Source organism: Leptonychotes weddellii, chromosome 3 (genome assembly GCF_054177405.1).
Source record: "Leptonychotes weddellii isolate Sample4059 chromosome 3, ASM5417740v2, whole genome shotgun sequence".
Lineage (NCBI taxonomy): Eukaryota > Metazoa > Chordata > Mammalia > Carnivora > Phocidae > Leptonychotes > Leptonychotes weddellii.
In genome coordinates this window covers 39,488,071-39,503,274 of record NC_138371.1, presented here as the reverse complement: position 1 = coordinate 39,503,274, position 15,204 = coordinate 39,488,071, and positions in this window count along the sequence as shown.

The window sequence follows — 15,204 nt, the reverse complement described above, 5'->3', positions numbered from 1 at the left end:
GTTTTTTATCTCTCCTTCTATTTTCAATGACAGCCTAGCTGGATATAGTATTCTTGGCTGCATATTTTTCTCGTTTAGTGCTCTGAATATATCATGCCAGTCCTTTCTGGCCTGCCAGGTCTCTGTGGATAGGTCTGTTGCCAATCTAATGTTTCTACCATTGTAGGTTACAGACCTCTTTTCCTGAGCTGCTTTCAGGATTTTCTCTTTGTCTCTGAGACTCGTAAGTTTTACTATTAGATGTCGGGGCATTGACTTACTTTTATTGATTTTGAGGGGGCTTCTCTGTGCCTCCTGGATTTTGATGCCTGTTTCCTTCCCCCAATTAGGGAAGTTCTCTGCTATAATTTGCTCCAATATACCTTCTGCCCCCCTCTCTCTTTCTTCTTCTTCTGGGATCCCAATTATTTTAATGTTGTTTCGCTTTATGTTATCATTTATCTCTCGAATTCTCCTCTCGTGATCCAGTAGTTGTTTATCTTTCTTTTTCTCAGCTTCTTTATTCTCCATCATTTTGTCTTCTATATCACCAATTCTCTCTTCTGTCTAATTTATCCTGCAGTTAGAGCCTCCATTTTTTATTGCACCTCATTAATAGCCTTTTTGATTTTGACTTGGTTAGATTTTAGTTTATTTCTCCAGAAAGGGATTCTCTAGTATCTTCTATACTTTTTTCAAGCCCAGCTAATATCTTTATAATCATCATTCTGAACTCTAGTTCAACATCTTACTAATGTCTGTATTGATTAAGTCCCTGGCAGTTGGTACTGCCTTTTTTTCTTTTTTTTTGAGGTGAGTTTTTCCATCTTGCCATTTTGTCCATAGGAGAATAAATGAATGAGTGAACAAAATGCTAAAAAAATGCTAAAAGGGTAACAACGATCCCAGAAAAATATACACTAAACAAATCAGAAGAGACCTGAAACTGGGGGGGGGGGGGTTGTGGGGAGTGGGAAGAAGGGAAGAAAGGGGGAAAAAAAAGAAAATGAAGAAAAGAATATGATCAGGCTGGTAAATATATCAGAGCCACACACTAGATTTTGGGTGTATTTTGGTCTGTTAGAAGAAATTGCCTCCCAAAATTTTAAAGAATGAAAAACTTACATAAATATATATATATATATATATACACAAAAATAAGTGTAAATACAATGAAGGGATGGAATATGAGTGTAATGATGAAAAATAAAAATGATTTTAAAAAAGGAATTGGTAAGATGTTGGCTGAAAAAGGGAAGAAGAAAAATTCGACTAAAAAAATAGAAAAAGAAAAAAATACAGAAAATTTAGAAAAATTAACCTTGAAAGACTAAAGAATCATGGTAAAAAAGCCATGAATTCTATGTGCAGTATTCCCCTAGCTCTGGAGTTCTGCCGTTCTCATTGATCGGTAAACTTGGTCTTGGCTGGCTGTTCTTGGGAACAGAGGGGCCTGGGGGAGGGGCTGTTGCCCTGGTTCCCCAATGTCTTTGCCCGAGCTGGAATTGCCCCGCCCTTGCCCTGTCTGGGCTAAGTAATGTGCTTGGGTTTTCTCTCGGGAGCTTTTGTTCCCTGCAAGCTTTCTGTACAGGGTTGGAGGATGAGAGTGAAAATGGTGGCCTCCCAATCTCTGCCCCAGAGGAGCCGAGAACTCAGGGCCCCACTCCTCAGTGAGTCCCCAGAGAAAAGCAGTCAATCACTCCCATCTCCCTGGTCTCTGGCCACACCCCGTGCTCACCTGGCCTGTGACCAAGCGTTTCTATCTCTGGCACACGACTCGGTGTGGAGTCTCCAAACCCAGCCGATCCCTGCAGTGTGCTTCTGCGCCGCTCCTCCCGGGGGAGGAAGGGGAGTCTCCCCAGATCTGCCGCTTGTTTGGTCCCTGCTGGAGGAGCGGTGGCCCAACTGTGCCGCGGACCATGGTTTATGGCAACCCCGAGCTGAGAACCCGCTCCTCGGCTCCGTCTCTGCAGCCGGCTTCCCGCTCCGATACCTGGGAGCTCTGCCGCACTCAGGCACCCCCGGTCTTTCTGTGACCCTGGGGTTCTGAGACCACACTGTCCCAGCAAGAGTTCCACCCCCTGCTTGGCCACTGGAGCAATGTTCCTCAGCGGAGCAGACTTGTAAAAGTTCTGATTTTGTGCTCCGCTGCTCTATCACTTGCTGGTAGCAGCTGACGGAGGCCCCCTCTCTCCCCCGCCATCTATCTTCCTGAATATCACCTCAGATTCATTTCTCCACACATCCTACCTTCCAGAAAGTGGTCGCTTTTCTGTTCGGAGAGTTGCTGCTATTCTTTTCTTCGATCTCCTGTTGAGTTTGTAGGTGTTCAGAATGGTTTGATCCCTATCTAGCTGAATTCCTGAGACCAGACGAAATCCAGGTCTCCTACTCCTCCGTCATCTTTCTCCTCAAGGATCAGAAGTTCACTTCTATTCCTTGTTTTTTGTTTGTTTGTGGGGTTTTTTTTGAGAATTTTTATCACGAACAAATATGGAAATATAAGTTTTTTTTTATTACATCTGTTGATATGATCATATGTTTTTTCTGGTTTAGTCTGGTAATATGATGAATTACATTGATTTTCAAATGTTAAACTAGTCTTAGATTCCTTGGAATAAACCCCATTTTGTTGTGACGTATATTCCTTTGTATATATTGCCAGATTTAATTTGCTATTATTTTAAAAGGATTTTTAGCTCTATTTTTATGAGAGATATTGGTCTGTAGCTTTATTTTCCTGTAATGTCTGTTTTATTTTGTTATTAGTCTCAGGATATGTTGAGAAGTGTTTCTTCCTCTTCAGTTTTCTAGAATTCAGTGTAGAATTGGTATTATTTCTCCCTTAAATTTTAAAGAATTCACCAATAAAGCTATCTCTGCCTGAAATTTTCTTAGTGGGAAATTTTTACGTTAGAAATTCAATTTCTTTTTTTCTTATTGAGGTATAATTGACATATAACATTATATTAGTTTCAGGTGTACAACATAATGATTTGATATTTGTATATATTGCTAAAATGATCTTCACAATAAGTCTAGTTAACATCCATCCCCATGCATAGTTAATTTTTTTTCCTGCAATGAGGACTATTAGGATCTACTCTTTTTCTTTATTAGAGAGAAAATTATTCTGGTTACCTATTTCCCCTTGAGTGAGCTTGATAGTTTGTATCATTCAAAGAATTTACCCACTTCATCTAGGTAGTTATATTTGTAGACATAAATTTGTTAATAATATTCTCTTTTTATTCTTTTAATTTTAATCTATAATAATGTCACTCTTCTCAGTCCTGATACTGGTAATTTGTGGCTTTCTTTTTTCCAGGACAATCTGACTAGAAGTTTATCAATTTTATTGATCTTCTGAAAGAACAAGCTTTTGGTTTCATTGATTTTCTCTATTGTTTTTCTGCTTTCTATGTCATTGATTTCTGCTCTTGCATTTATTATTTCTTTCTGCTAACTTTGGTTTCAATTTGCTTTTCTTTCTCATGTGTCTTAAGATAGAAGCTTAGGTAACTGATTATTCTAATATAAGCATGTATATATTTCCTCTTTGGCATAGCTTTAGCTCTATCCCACAAATTTTGATATATTAGAGTTTAATTTTCATTCATTTTCTTCAAAATCTTTTCTGATTTCCCTTGTGATTCCTTCTATGATGTATGGGTTTGGTTTGGTTTTAGAAGTGTTTCACTTAGTGTTCAAATATTTGGAGATTTTTTTAGATATCTTTTTATTATTTATTTTAACTTAATTCCATCGTGATTGGAAAATATATTTTTTAGTATGTGAATTACATTTATTGAGTCTTTTTTATGGCACAGAATATGGCCTATCATGGTCAATGTTTAGGGTGCACCTAAAAGAATGTGTTCTCTCTGGCTGTTGAGTGTTCTGTCAATAGTAATTAGGTAGAGTTGGTTGATAGTGTTATTCATGTTTTTTGTTTCACTCCAGATTTTTAGCTTATTTATTCAATTATTATTATTAGGAGGGGTGTTGAAATCTTCAGCTATAATTCTGAATTTGTCTCCACTTGCATCACTTTTTGTTTCATGTATTTTGAGGCTTTATGTTTAGGTGCATAAACATTTAGGATTCTTTTGTCCAATTGATGATTTTTCCTGGTGTGATTATGAAATGACCCTTTTTAACTGTGATAATATTTTTTGCTCTGAAGTCAACTTTGTTTTATATTTATATATCCACTTCAGCTTTCTTTGATTCATGTTAGAATGGTATATCATTTTCCCAATATTTTATTTTTAACTTTATTTTTTATTTGACGTGGGCTTCGCATAGGTAGCATATAATTGGGTCTTACTTTTTTACCCAATTTGATGATTTCTGCCTTCCTTGTGTATAATAAGCTTCCTCCACTCTGGTTGTTGAAAATATGTACTATACTTAGCTCTGCATGAGCTCTAGACGTTGTTCTACCCACTCCTTTCTAGTTTTTATCCCCCTAACTCTGGGTAGTCCCCTCACACACATGCACTAATCAATACTGAGCAGAAGAATTGAGGGGAGTGTTCCTCCATCTCCTCCCTGGTGCTCTGCCCTGTGCCCTGTCTGCCTTTTTAGCCAACGTGGCCTCCCCAAACTTTCAACTCTGTCTTTTCATCTTGGGAGACTGCCAGGCTCTGCTTGAGTTCTCTCTTTCTGCACTGCAGTGTGGAAACTTTCTCCAGAAAGTAAGATGGAGCAGAAAGATGGCCTCATTTCTTTACTTCTCTCAGAAATCATTCTCTTACACTGCCTCTGTTTGCCAATGCCTGAAAACCATTGTTTCATATATTTTTCTGTTTTTTTCTTTTTTAAGTTGTTTAAGGTAGGAGGGTAAATCCACCCCTGGAAGGGCCACAAGTTTTTGTGAAACAAAACAAGACTCTCAGTTAAATCTGAATGTCAAACCAACAGCAAGTATTTGTTAGTATATGGATGGTCAATACTTAGAGCATAAGTATGTCTGAAATTCAAATTTAATGGGGCTTCTTGGATTGTATCTGGCAACTCTAATCCCTGTTAAATCCATCATGTTCAAAGCAGAAGTCCCCAGACACTCTTTTAAGTGCTAGAGCTATATATTTGTTTGGAAATCCACTCAATTCAGTATGAAATATTTACTGAGCTCCTACAGTGTGCTGATCACAATGAGAATGATTTAGAGAGGAAGCTTCTTGAGGATATATCAAATTGGCAGAGAAGACAAAATAAGCATATGAAACTATAAGTGCTCAGTTGACCTACAATACTAAGCATAAATGTCACAGGAATTCAGAAGAGTTAAAGGCCAAAATGAATTGAAGAAGTCAGAAAATACAGGAGATATGGTTCACAGAAAGACTGAAGGGTGATTCGGTAAGGCGAAGGGCAAGGATGTTCTACCTGCCTAACAAAGCTAAGAAACTGATGCAGAACTAAGCCTGGCATCCTCCCAGGCAGGGAGGAAAATAACCTGAACAAAAGAAAAGATGCCTTGGGCGAGTCATGATAGACGAGGTTATTTGGTACCAGGACATCTGGGAACAGTTGTTCAGTTTGTTCACTGCACAAAAAGGTACCTGGTTGGGAGGATGAGTGAAGACTGAAGTTTAAACTGCTCCAGTTCCCAGGACATGAGCCTCTGTGCAGGGCCTCATCCAACTGGAGGAAGTGATGCTTTCGTCTAATTTTAACTTGCTTTGTGGGACATTTGAGGACACTGAGGTCCCTGGGTGGGAGCTTCAGTATCTCCCTTCTGAGTTACTTCTATACCTCTGACTCAGATTCTTTAGTGTTGGAGTCACTATAGGGAAAAGCTGGGGGAGATGTTAGAAGGTGCAACATCTGTGAACCATAGACATTGCTGTACTGGACTGCTGTGGAAGAAAAGACTGGGGAGGGACAGAATGAAATTTAATGTTATGGTTTGAAGGAGCAAAGTAGGTGAGCAACCTGGAGCTGATAGGGCTTTGGATAGAATCCCTCTGAAGTTCAACATCTCAGCGAGTCATCTCATTGTTAACAGATGCCCTCCGATGAAGAACGGCCCTAAGCCAGCACTGGGAACTCAGAGGCCTCCTGGAACAGGCCGATAAGGGGCTTGTGGCGAACTTTGCTAACAGGCACCCGAAAATCTTTTTTTCTCTGGAAAATCTTTCAGGAGAAGCTGCAAATCAAGATTTTTAATGAAAAACTGAATCTCAATTGTTGGCATAGTTTAAAAAATTTAACCCGCACCCCCACATACATCCCACAAAACACAGTGTTGACTTACACTGTTCTAAGCAAATAATGCACATCTGTAAATATGACAACTCCTCGCGTGTCTTCTCATTCTAAAGGTCTATTTCGTAGACCTAACCCTGGTACACTCTAGCTACATTATCTCTCGGGGTCCCCCAAAAAATGAGAGAAAGAGAAGGGGGAGACAGAGGAGAATTAAGGCAAACATTATTCTATACAGCAAGAGAGGATGAATGCAAGTATTCTGGAAGATGTGAACGAAAACAGCTACTTTCTCTCCTCTTCTCATTCATCAGTTTGATCTTAAAAGAATGGGGCAACCAGATGCAGACTTAATTGGTTGGAACTTCAGCTTCATGTTTAGTTTTATCACCAACATTTCATACTAGCATCCTTATCTGGAAACTGGGAGGGCTGTTATGACTCATCTTTACAGAAAAAGCGTCTAGCAGAACTTCCCCAGCTTGGAATTCCTTGCTACAAGAAAAAAAAAAAAAAAAACCCAAAGCAAATAACCACCGGTAACAAACAATTTGTGAAAAAACTGACATGAGAAGGGTAAATCCTTTCTTACATATATGGAAATTATTGAGGACTGTGCAGCCCAAAAACCATCTAAAGTAAACTAAACCAAATTAGATGCCTCCACAGACCCACGGAAGGCGAACCTATGTATGTAGTTCCACTGAGTGAAAATAAAGAACTAAATCTTAAAAAATGAAGGGTTGTCATCTTCTTTCTCTTAAGAATTGTTTGACTTCTCAAGTCGTTGTTAATGAGGAGCAAGAAATGTATGTCTTTCCTGTTGGGTTACTGCCTGCCTTGATCTTTCTGTGTGGACTACCAAGTTCCTGCTTAGTTTTATGTTCGATTAGAGCAAAGGGGGAAAGTCTAACACACAAGAAACAGCACAGTTTTTAACGGAAAAGTGCTGTTGTAAGGACAGCTGGTCCTATTACATACATCTTTCTCTGTTGGTCAAGTTGCAAAGATTTTTTCCTTGGTTTGGAGGCTAGAACATTAACCAAACACCAGAGGGCACTCTTCTCACAGGGAAGCCAACTCACAAGGTGACTAAAAAAGCAGGCTTCTGAGCTCCTTTCACATTTAAACCGGAGGAGTGTTATTCTCTAGGCTTATGTCATTTGTGATTGTATAATGGTCTTGTCCCTGAGATATCACAGGGTTTACAGAATTAATAAACTAGACCCTTTTATCACGGAAGATGTTACTGAATAAGGACAACATGTGTCCATGGATCTAGTTGTGGCTCTGGCTCAGAAAGAGCTCTGGCCCAGGTATTAGATAGTACTTCACACCAGGATGGATGTAGGGGGAAGGAGAGGGGAATGTGAACAATAATACTTAGGTCAAAAGATTACACGGATTTATTCTGGGCTTTGCTTAACCTGAATACCTGAATGGTGACATTGTTAGATTCATATCTAGGTGAGATCTGAGCCAGGAATTTGGTCAATCGAGATAAAACCTTTCTTTGCATTTTATTTATTTAGGTTTGTCAACTTTGCACACAGTAGTAATGCCAAGATATCCAGCATCTCTTGCTCTCTACAACATTCGCCATATAACCCACCAAAATGTGTCATCTAAGTAAAGATGGTGTACTCCGTATGCAAATGCACCTTCAAGACAAGTCCTCTGGTGGTCCCTTCCAAGTAAGCTGCCACTTTTAAGTTCTCTCTTTTGGGAAATTCTGGAGCCATTACTGCTTATTGGTTGGCTGGCTGGCTGGTTTTTCCAGAGAAGTTTCTCTAAAAATCCAACTCATTTCTTACATAAAGGCAAGGCCTCTGCATTCCCTTCCTTATTTGCGACAAGGGGTAGAAAAATTCACAAGGAAATTATAAGAGAAGGAGTAATCTTTAACAAGTGCTGTTATGATGAAAATGATTAATAATAATTTATTACATAAAATAGCATTCATTCTCATAAATACAGAGATCTACGGTAATGTACTGAAGAGCTGTCTATTCGAACTCCCTTTTCAATGGCATTCAGTCTGCAGATGCAGGGAGGAGAGCTTGTCGTGCGTGACCGTATCAGATGGAACATGAAACTCTGACATGATTGCGCAGTGGTAATGTGTACCGTAAGGGTCTGGTCCTCTTGCCCACACTCTGCCATACTGCCCCATTGTCAACAAGGTGTCTGGCTTACCTGGGCTTTCCTCTAAAAATGTTTAAACTAAAATAATGCTGACATCATAGCAGAAGCCTATATTCCCTGTATATTCCTAACTTCCTGTGCCATTCCCAGAGAAAGCCACTGGATATTGCTTAATAATGATAACAATGGATTTCATACAGAGGTTGGCAAAGGGAAAAAAAAAAACAACAATGAGATCATCCAGTCACCTCATCTTTCCAGCAAAGGGCAGAATCCCCAGATAGGGAATCTAGCACTCTATTTAAGGCAAATGGCCAAGTAGTAAGAACTACACTGACTTCGTTGTCTCCTCTAGCAATACTGACCAAGCACCGAACGTGTTTTAGTTGGCTGCACTCATGCCCTACTTAATTCCCTTCAGTGGGAGCTTCCAATACGGTGCTGCTCTTCTCTTTGGAGGTAGCCAATAGAATGAATGTTGTCTGGTGGAAGGTAATTAACTCTTGTAAATTATGCCTGCGCAAAACTCAAGGTCAGGTTACTACTGAGAACACCTTGACAAGACAAGGCCAACACAGAGAAAAGTCCTAGAGAGTCCTCCTGTCTGGGGGGTTTGTCACCTTTGCTGTGCAGTGCATTGTGTAAACTCTGGCTCAGAAAGGGCTATTGTTCAGCCTTGCTTATTCACCTGACTGAGTTTATTCAATAGCACAGCTGAAATGCTTGGTCTCTCACCCTGAGGCTTTGGTCTTTATACCACCTGGAGAGTCTACCTTGTTCCTGGATATATTTTAAGTTCAAATACATAGCTAATTCAAATTCTCAAAGTGGATTTTATAATATTCGGGGATGGTACACTAGAATTATCCAGACTGGCTGCTAGATTCCCACTTCACTTTGGGCTTTGTTGTGAAGAACAGAGAGGTCTCCATCCGGCAATGTTTTATTCCTCATAGCGACCTAGGCTCTTGGACCCATGGCGGGGGGTGTCTGACTCTCTCTCTGGAATGCTGAGTGGTAAGGACCATGGATACCTGAAATTTTCAGTGGCCTCTTTTATCTACGGAAGATGTTACTGAATAAGGACAACATGTGTCCATTGATCTATTTGTATCCAAAGCCCTGGACCCCTGGACGCCCCACTTAACCTAGGGAACTAGTTCCTTTTTTTCTCCCCTTAAGCAACTTGCGGATGAATTTCTATCAGAAGCAACCAGTTATTGCCTGACTGATAGAGTATCAATATAGTACCACACTATGGAGAAGAAATAAGGACAGAGGGCCCCAGAAAGAGAACCAGAAACCGACAGTAGATTGTTTATAAAGAAGCTGTATTCAAAGCTACAAGGAGTATGACTTACTTCACAGTGAACTTGCTGAATTGGCTGAAGTTTTGCAGGGTTACATCTGTTATTCTTTAACATTTCGTGGCAGACTGAGGAAGTGCCAGCACACTGGGAAAAGAGCCAACATAAAATGGTTGTATAATAAAAGGGAAGAAGGTTTCGTTCTGAAAATTAAAGACCTGTAAGCTCAACTTGTATAGCAAGGGGAAAAATTGCCACAGTGAATAATGTGACTAGAACGAGGTATTGACTTTACATGAACTACATTTTCCCCCAGACCAGTCTAATATTTGAATCCATTGACAAACGATGGGCGAACTACAGCTGAGTATCAGAGCTGGGGCTGGTGGTGCAGATCAAACAGCCAAAAGCCAGAGGACCCGGGGCAAGACTGCGCTCTCAAATGTAGAGTAATGAAGGTAGGGACCAGAACTGGGGCCACGCTTGTGCCAGGGGTCTAAAACCAAGGGCATTAAGACAGTCGAAGATGCTATGCCAGTTCTGTCCTTTAAAAATTGAATTTTCAAGCATGGGCCTGTGAAGATTGTTTAGTTCCATTAAGACAAAGGGCTCTCACTAGATGACTGCTTTGCACGTTATTATTTACTCATTCGTCACTCACTCATTCACTCACTCACCAATCACTTATTAAATGCCTCCTTTTTGCAAGGCATCTTAATACGTGTAAAGAAAATAAAAATGGTGAACAGTTGGTGAAGGTTTTGCATTTTGATTATGATCTCATCAGTACTGACTATTCTACGTTAAAAATTATCCAAAGAATAACAGTTAGGATGTAACTAAGTCTTGATTACTTTTTCCATTGCTTGGAAGATCTGATACAAGCTAAGACAAAAATTCAAAGAAAAATTAATGTCTTAAACAGCTTTTTTAATCACAACTTGGCTCATTTTTTACTTATTTTTAACTTACAGTTGAAAGTATCATTCCAGCCTTGTCTGTAGATCCCAGATTTCTGACTTTTTAAAACGCATTGCTTTATACAGTTTCAATATGTTGCTAACCAGTGCCCTGCTTCTACCAACCAAAAGTGCTGTCTTTTACCCACAATTTTGTTTTTTTCACAGTCAGGAGCAAAACAAACATGAAAAAAACATACGGAGAAAAGATTATTTCAGACTTTTCACTGTTCACTTCTATTTTTACTTTTCTTATAAATCAGTAAACTGTTATTCTTGCAACCCTGTTTCTATATCTCTCTCACTTTCTGTGGCTTTTCGTTGTCTATGTTCTCCTGCATAATAACTCATTAAAAATTTATTTAAAGATCTCTGACAAGCTTAAGTGAACTCTCACTTTTCATTATGAACTTGATGTAAAACATTTTAAGCAGTTACTAAATAATTTCCTTATAACCGTAGGCAGGTGTCCATAAGATAAATCAGCGGGTGGTTTATTTATACCTCTGTTAATTCAGTAAATCACCGAGAACCAACAGTAAACGATGAGCTGTAATAAGTTAAAACCAGGTGAGATGTCAGCTTGTGCAAGACACCTCCCTTCCATCAAATTTGTTCCCAATTGCTGAAGAGACAAATGTTAATACTGAACAAAAATACCTCCATACAGGTAATTTATGGTTCCTATCAGGTAATTTGAACAAACCAGGGAAGACTGGTGGAGAAGATGGACTCTAAGTGGTGGGGTTGGGATTTGTGATAAGGACTGGAAAAATACATGATAAGTGAAGAGAAAGGTGTGAGTACAAGCCAAATAGAAAAACACTGTGTTCAGGCAGGTAACTCGAGGTGTATTGGCAGGAGCAAAAGCTTCAGATTGGCAAATAGAAGTGGATAAAGCCAGTGAACAGTGAGTGTTGTGGTGTTTTGAATGTCAAGCTCATGAGTTTGGAGTGTTTCGATGGCCCAACTGTCTTCCTCTAACTTCATTCTCAGCCACTCCAACGCATCCTCAAAACTTCCGCCAAAGTCAATCTCCTAAAAGATAAAGCTAACATATAGCTCCTCTGTTGAAGATTTCTCAGTGCATTTTAAAGGGTGTGAGTCCCTTGGCCCGCTCAAGAATGGGTGTCTATGAGACTTTTCACAACTGAACACCAAAATGAAATTTCCCTCTGGCTGAGCTTGGCCTGGTAGGGTCCCCAGTGGCCTGGCTGGGCTTGTAGGGAGCTGGGTAAATAAGATCCCTCTTTAGCCCAAGCAATAGTCTTGGACAGGGATGGAGAAATGCCTGGCAACACATCATGTCATGGCAAAGAGGCTGAGAGAACTCTCTGGGGACGAACTGAATTCCTGGGACACTTATGCCATGGAATTGATGTTACAGCCTCATGGAACTCAAATGGACCTTTGCTTAACTGGGTCAAATTCACATTGTAAATGCATTTAATTTCAGCAAAGCATCCTTTATATTAAATTTGTGTTGTACCTGGTGGAAAGTAGGGATGGGTATATATCCCAAGGAATTTTTACCTAGTTTTATATGTACATACCGAAGTAACACTATGATAAAAGTAATTTTAGTTTTACTTTAAGATTTTATTTATTTATTTGAGAGAGAGAGCGAGCGTGAGCATGAGCAGGGTGAGGGGCAGAGAGGGAGGGAGAGGGAGAGAATCTCAAGCAGACTCTGTGCTAAGTAGAAAGCCCAACTTGAGGCTCGATCTCATGACCCTGAGATCATGACCTGAGCCGAAGGCAAGAGTTGGACGCTTAACCAACTGAGCCACCCAGACACCCCATAATTATTTTATTTTAAAAGAGTTGTGCATATTATCCAAATAGGGAAAATAGCATAATCTCATTTAGTCTTAAAATAATCTCTGCAAGATAGTTATTACTATCCCCATATTATAGATGAAGAGACTGAGGGTCAGAGGGTTCAAGTAACTTATACACAGTCAAACAGCAGTTAAGGGGCAAAGTTGTGAATTTAACCCAGTCCTGTTTGATGCCAATTCCTTGGCACATACAGATTCAAAAGCCATTTTCAGAGACATGAGAATAGAATCTGTGAATGAGGGTTCTAAGAAACAGAAGCAGAGAAGTATAAGGACTTAGACTCATCCACAATACCTACTTCCAGGCTGCATCAATGCGAAAGGAAACTATGGATTGTGGTCTTACTGAAGCAAGGAATTCGATCTGATGACTTCAAATCTTCTCTTACCCCCTGCAGTCTATGATTGCTTAACAGATTTCTACTGCTTCCCCAACATTTCAGTTTCAAGAGCTAAGTTGACACAGTGGGGAATTCTTTCACATTTTGAAGGAACTGTCTTTTATAGGGATAGGTGCCTATTTCCCTAACACACCAAAAGCAAACTTCAAATACCATCCCCACTGCACTCTTTTCTGTCCATGCCTCTTTCAAAAACAAATAATAGCAGCAACCAAAATCCAACAAAATTGGCTCTAGCCTGCTTGGCGTTTAAGCCAGATCTGCTCTAGGTTTCCCAAGCCAAAGTGGGAGACCCAGTTAGCAGAGTTACAAGCCCTTCATGGTGCTAGAGAACAACGGAGCAGAGAGCTTCAAAATTAAAACCATGCGTTTGGTAGTAAACAGCTCCAACTTTGGTGCTTGATTACAAACTAGACATTCTATTTCTGACATGATTTGAGCAAACACAGGAAACCTCATAGGCGTGGATGGAGAGATGTCTCCCCTCGCAGGATGAAAAAGAGCAGCATCTGATGGTGTTAGGATCATTGTGATTCTGGACACCATCAAAAGCCATGGCTTTGAGGGGGTTCTCATTGTTATAGCCTCACAGGGAGCTCTTTTCTTTCCCAGGAATCCACTCCAGAGGGAAAGGCTGTGTAGAATTTTCCGGAAAGTAATGAATGTCAGCACATTCCCAGCTAGACCATGCGTTCCATTCTTATCAAATGAAACTGACCTCTCTGTCCCAGCATGTTCTCCTTGTTCATCACTGTGATTAATTTCAAGTTCACGGTGATGCAGGTTTCTAGATGAATTGCGCAGTCCACTCCAGATGGCAAATATGTACCTCTGGAATCTCCTCACCCTTTATGGAGAGGCCATGAGCTAGCTTACAAGAATGAGGATTTTAAAAAGTTGGCTTACACTCAGATCTGCACCCTACAAAACGCTCTGCCCAGACTAGCCTTTCTCGTTTCAGCCGGCAGAGATCTGCCTCTACTCCTTTTCCATCAAATGCCAAGTGACTCAAGTGGGAGTCATGAGCAAAATGAAAACGTTTAGCACATAATTCAAAACTTTCAAGTATTTTTTTCAGCCAATGGAAGAACTAGGATTCATGAGAGTCCTTGAAGTGACATTCAATAAGCCCCAGAATCATGCTTATCCACTAGAAACTTCCAAGTTAATCACCATGATGCATGCCACTGAGCTTCCCGTAGTGAGCAAAAACCTTGTTTCATCTGTCATCACTGTCAAAGGGGACAAAATATGCAAAGTAAATTTTATATAATTATGCAAAATTTGCTGGTCAGAAATCACTCTTTGTATGTGCATTTCTGCATCAGGAGGATTGTTTTCAACATTGAATGTACTCAGATTTCCTCCCCCTCCCCCTCCCAGAAGCTTTATTGGAGGCTATAAGTGGCTCAGGTCATGGAGAATGAGTTCATTCACATTTCTGTCTTCTCCCTTCTCAAAATTAAGTTGTCATATTTCCTTTAGGCATTTTCTTAGGATTCCAAGTAAAAAAGAAGGAAATTGTTCTTATAAGCATCTAGGCAGTCCAAATACCTATATGGACAAATGGCTGCTTCACCCCATCTGCTCTTCTTTGCATCCCAGAACTATCACCTCCAGAGAAACCTCTGCTGAAGTTTCCATGGAGCTTTGGGGGAAACCTGATGGGAGCTTCCAGAGGCTCTGTGGATGTAAACGTGGATGAAGATAAGACACTGAAATCCAGGAGCAGAGTCCAGGGATGCAGAGTGCTACACAAGGCTGGCTCTGTAACTCTTGTTCTCTCATTACCTGCAATTCCTCAAATTCAGTCCCTGACAACACAGTCACAGAGTGCCTCCCATGCCCTGGGAAGTCAGAGATCAGTGGAAAAGAGTCCTTCGCGGGCGCCTTGGTTAGGTGTCTGCCTTTGGCTCAGATCATGATCCCAGGGTCCTGGGATGGAGTCCCATGACCGGCTCCCTGCTCTGCCTCCCCCCGCCCCACTCATGTTCTCGCTCACTCTGCTCCCTCTCTCTCAAATAAATAAATAAATAATCTTAAAAAAAAAAAGAAAAAGAAAAGAGTCCTTCTCTTTAAAGAGGTCACGGTCTAATGGGGAAGGTAGGAGCTTTGTAATAAGCTCACAGTTTCTGAAGGAGTGAAAAGGCATCACTGAGGTGATTTTTGAGCTAGGTTTTGAAGATCAAGTGGATGATTGCTACAAATAAAGAAGGACTGCATTTACAAAGGCAAGGGCCTGATTTGCTTGGAAGGGGTGTAAGATTTGTAGGAGGGTGGACCTTGTAGACACAGTAAGGCAGGTTGGCCGAATCGGGGAAGGCTTGTGGTTTCATACAGAGAGGAGGAGGTGGTG